Source organism: Trichosurus vulpecula, chromosome 5, assembly GCF_011100635.1.
Source record: "Trichosurus vulpecula isolate mTriVul1 chromosome 5, mTriVul1.pri, whole genome shotgun sequence".
In the NCBI taxonomy this organism is placed as follows: Eukaryota; Metazoa; Chordata; class Mammalia; order Diprotodontia; family Phalangeridae; genus Trichosurus; species Trichosurus vulpecula.
Genome location: NC_050577.1, coordinates 32,533,007 through 32,538,643, shown reverse-complemented (window position 1 = coordinate 32,538,643; position 5,637 = coordinate 32,533,007).

Sequence of the window (5,637 nt, the reverse complement as noted above, 5' to 3'; positions counted from 1 at the left end):
CTCAATAGTATAGTAGGTGGTCATTGAGAATTAGAGCCACTAAATAAGTCATGATCCTGGATGGCCTGCTACTGATCTCCTTAAACTTAGATGTGTGTGTGTATATGTCTGTGCGTATGTGTATATGTATATGTGTACATATGTATACATATATATTCATACATGTGGGGTAGCTAGGTGGTGCCATAGTACATGGAGTGCCAATCCACAACAATCTGTGTGTGTGCTAGAATAAATTAGCTGGATTCATGTTCCTCATCTATTGCATACTAGCTGTTTGAAGCTGGACAAGCCTCAAAACCCTACGTAATTCACCAAGACTATGAGTTCCAGAGCATCTGTGTGCTCAACCATGGGGAATTCCTTACACTGGTGAAATTGTTCATTTAGTCTTCTCCCTCTATCTCTGTAGCTATATACAAATGTAGATTTTAGCCAAATGACGTATTATGTCTGTATATTCTAAAGTCGTGATCTGATGTCCCTTGGCAGCCTGGAGAGAACCTTTAGTTCTCAAATATTATGCTTGGGAAAATCAAGCACTGGCTTGTCTTCCCTATCAATCTGGAAAGCTACGAGTGTGGATTCCATGATGAGCCACATGCTTTTCATATGACGACCGGGCTATTTAAGTTCAAAGAGGTCATCACCAGACTGGCCAGGGTAATGACTTTTTCAGCCACAGAAACTCTCCAGGACCACCTACTAAGCTATTGAGAGTTTATATAGTCTGTGTCAATGGAGTTGAGTACTGAGATGGAATTATGAATGGTTAAAGTATTAAAATGTGTATATGTATGTATACAAACACACATGTATATGTATGTTTTTATATTTATTTCTTGCATATATAATTATACTGTAAGCATAATCTTGTATATATATCTAATTCTAATATACAATTAATTCTAATATAAAATTAAGCAGCCTGTTTGTTGCTCTTCTACATACAAACCTCAGGGAGTTGACACTCCTACACAATACCAACCTCAAATGGTATTTCCTCAAACATCTTTTTTTACCTTTCTCCCCACCTTGGACACTATTCACTACCTTGTGTCCTTGCTACTCTTTTCTGTCTAGGTTTTCATGATACTTCTTTCTCCTGGTTCTCCTTCTCCCTGACTTTTCCTTCTCAGTCTATTTTGCTAGTTCTTCATCCAACTCACACTTGCTATCATCCAAGTCACACCTGCTAATCATCAGTCAGTACCTGCCAAGGCTCTGTCCTGGGCCCTGTTCATGCCACACTCTGTACCATTTCACTTGGTAATCTCATCAGATCCCAGAGATTTAACTACAGCATTTAAGTAAATGATTCTCAGATTTACTTATACAGTCCTAACCACTCTGATCTCCAGTCTCACATCTCCAGGCAAAGATAGCCTAGTAGATTTATTTTAGTCCCCAACTAAATGTCTCATAGACACCTTAAACTCAACATGTCCAAAACTGAATTATTGTCTTTCTCCCCAAAACCTCCCCTCTTCCCAACTTTCCTATTACTGTTGAGGATAGCACCATTTTCCCAGGCTCCCTACCTATATACCATCTTCAACCCCTCACTCTTTTACACCCCTCCCCCATATCCAATTTGTTGCCAAAGATAGTCAGCTTTACTTTTTAACACCTTTTGCATCTGCCCCCTTCTCTCCTTTGACATTAACATCATGCTGGTCCAAGGCTCTCATCATTGCATATCTCGACTACTGCAATAGCATGCTGACTGGTCTTCCTGCCACAAGTCTATTTCTACTCCAATTCAACTTTGCCTCAGTTGTCAAAGTTGTCTTCCTAGAGTTCCCAGGTCACCCACTTCTCTAACTCAATAAACTCCAGTGACTCCCTCTCACTTCTAGAATCAAATGTTAAATCCTTTGGCATTTAAATTCCTTTATAACTTGTCCCCCACCTCATATACTCTTAAATCCAATGACATTGGTTTCTGTTCCCCAAACAAAACACACCATCTCCCAGGCATTTTCACTGACTGTCTCCCATACATGGAATATTGGCCCTTTTTGCCTCTTAACTTCCCGAGTTGCATTCAAATATTAGCTAAAGTTCTATCTTATAAAAAGACTTTCCTAGTCCCACTTCATCTTAATGTCATCCCTCGAGGATTGTCTCAGATTTATCTTGTCTACATAATTATTTACATGTCGTCTCCTCCATTGGACTGTGAAAGACCTGGGGAGCAGGGACTGTTTGGGGCTTTTTTGTTTCCCCAATGCTGACCACAGTGCCTGGTACCGAGTAGACGCATAATCAATGCTTCCTTGTTTGACTTGAGTTCCCAGACATTCACCTTTTACTCAACATGAATAAATAAATCACCAGTTGCTCTGTGAGGACAAACTCTTGGCTGAGTCTACAGTCTTGATGGCTTCAAGGTAATTTCATGGGAACAAAGTTTCATATTCAGTTCAAACATTTCTTTCCCCATTGCTTCCAAAGTGCAAGGTTATGGATCGAGAGTCAGAAGGGTCCTCAGAGACCGTCTCATCTAGCACCCTACGTTTTACAGATGAGAAAGCTGAGGCCTTCTGACTTGTCCAAATTCTCATAGGCCTGAAATATGACATAGTCCATGCCTTGAGAAGCTTTTGTCTTACTGGTGGTGCTTAGAATGACCAATTTTCCTTTTAAACTACTATTTGGACAGAAAGTTAGTATCACTGCTACAACATAAAGACAAATTGTATTTGGGTTAAACATTCTATGAAAGATAGGCTTTACATGTACGCCAATTTCCAAGGAAACCTGTTCCTTCTTTCTCCAGGTCTCTACCTTTGCCCCATTTACACCTTAAACAAACAAACAAACATGGCCCCTGTTATTTCTCAGAGTGCTAGTTCTCATCATTGTAACATTCTGTTCTGGATCATGATCAGTCAAACATGTTTAATATGCTAGCAAGACAATCTACAACCTGCTTATTCACCTGTGGAGAGGGCCATCTGTGTTCCTTTAATCCTCTCTGATGTTAGTGCCAAACCGCAGCATGCTAAATCAAGAAACAAAAACAAGTCAAAAAATTTAAAAAATAATAAAATAAAATAAAAAAGAGAAGAAGAAGAAGAAGAAGCATTTCACCTACAGAAAATTTATTGAAGAGCCTGCAGGAGGTAAAATGATATCAAGATTCATAGTGTTTGTTGCCAGGCTTTTTTTTATTACCCTTTCCTTTAAATCAGTTGTAAAATATTCCATTTACTAACAAGGAAATCCCACTAAAGTAATAGATCAAGTAATACTCGGTGCAGTTCCCAAGGCATCTTTTTAACTTACTAGTCAGAGACAACCCCAAAACAGTCAAAGAACATGCCAAAGAAGTGTATTCATTTTCTTAAAAAATCTAAAAGAAAATCATAGTCAACCACATCATATTATTGTATAAAGACATATTCTCCTAGCTCATGTTCTGTCCTACACTTCTGGTTCTGAACTGAAACTAGGGACCCTGTCTTGAAATTTCATGGATGCAGGAAGGATGCGTGATTTCATCCACGTGAGAATCTCCCTCTGTTGCTGCAACACACAAGGTGTCTACAACTTGGGTCATCATCACTTTAGAGACAGAAGGGACCTTAGAAATCATCTAATCCAATTTCTTATTTTACATGGAAGGAAACTGAGGGCCAGAGAGAGTTTAAGACTAGAAGGACCAGGTGTATCATTTGATACAAATATCCATTGGGCCATTCAAGGTATTCTTAAATCATGGTTCTTCTCATGACTTGTCATGGGTCACACAATTGGTGTGTGTGTGTGTGTGTGTGTGTGTGTGTGTGTGTGTATGGTGTGTGTGTGTGTGTGTGTGTGTGTGTGTGTGTGAGAGAGAGAGAGAGAGAGAGAGAGAGAGAGAGAGAGAGAGGGAGAGAGATGCATATACATACATATAGAGAGGTTGATAGATACCCACACATAAAGATCTATATACGAGTATATATATAAAGATATATATGTGTGTGTATGTGTGTACATATATCTGTATTTCAATAAATGTATTTCCTTTTTAATACTAGGCATTTAATCTATCCATTGAAAAAAAAACATTATTCTCAGAAGGATCCACAGGTTTCACCAGTCAGCCAAATGGGCTTAAAATTGGGTAGATCACAGGAAGTAAATGACTTAACCAAGGTAATCCACCCAAAAAAGGTTAGAGGCAGAATTTGAACCCAGGACTTCCTGACCCTAAATCCATCCTCTATCTACTTCATCATACTTCCCTTCAAGTATTACTGCCAACAACTATAATAACTAACATTTATATAGCATTTTAAGGTTTGAACTAGAACTCGGGTCTTTATGAATCCTAATTCAGTTGACCACTTCCATAGGGAATGTCATTTCTTGTCAGAGTGAGACAATGGGCCTTTTTCTTCCCCAAATCCAAGCATATCACCCATGTTAGGACACTCAATGAGAACAGAAACTTCTTGAACACCTAGCCCAAACCTACTGGTTGTAAGAGACCCTGCCAACACTGCTGTTAGCGCACACCTGTTCAAAGACCAAGGAACGCACTGATGGAGGAACCAGAGCCCCTGGAGTCTAGACACCTAGTCACATGGCTTCAGTGAAATGTAAGCCACTATGAGGATGATACGACATGGGAGTTTTTGAAAGCACTTGAAGGGAGAAAGTGGCAGGCCAATGAAAGGTGGGGTCATTATTATCGCTAATGTTATTGTTCACGAAAGGCAGAACGGTAAAGCAATGAGAAACCTGTCCTCAAAGACATGATCTCAGGTTCTATCTCTGACACAGACTGCGCGACCCTGGGCTAGTCACATAACCCCCTAGCGTTCTAGGTCCGAGGTACCAAATACTCATCCGTGGGCCAAAAACTGGATTAAAATGTAATTTGTAAATATTCAGGGCCAGCTAGGTGGAGCAGTGAGTAGAGCACCAGCCCTGGAGTCAGGAGGACCTGAGTTCAAACGCGGCCTCAGACACTTGACACACTTAGTAGCTGTGTGACCTTGGGCAAGTCATTTAACCTCCATTGCCCTGCCTTCTCCCCTCCAAAAAAAAACCCAAAAAGAAATAAGAATTCAATCAAGCAGAAATAGTATTGATACGTGGTTTTCTAATTCACTATGCATCCTGCAAAGAGCCTCATATAAGGTTTAGTGGCCCTATTTCTTTTTGAGTCTGACATCACTGCTCTAGGCAAATCTCTCAGGCTAGAAGTTGCAGAGAAGGTGCCCACCTGCACTAGTGGAGGGAATTTTCTCACCTGGTAGTTTCCTAGACCAGTGAAATCCCAGGCCAAGTCTCTACCCTTCATTATTGTTCTAATGCTGAAATGTAAAGGTTTTGGGTATCAAAATCCATACCAGGGCCTTAGAAATTTCATAACAGAATGCGTGATCACCCATCTACTATAAGCTAAGTGAAACTAACAATATGATAAAAATTCCAGGGAGGAATAGATGCTAACAATGCACATTTGCTCATGTATACAAACGTGTAAACAACAGAGATAGTTTTGCTGTGCTTTCCCCACATGAATAAAATTGCAGAAGCTCATGATTCAGTTTAATTGCTAGAGATACGGTCATTAAACGCTTCTGACAAACTTTGCAAAGTGGCTAAGAACACCTGTTCCCAACCCGCAGACTGTGG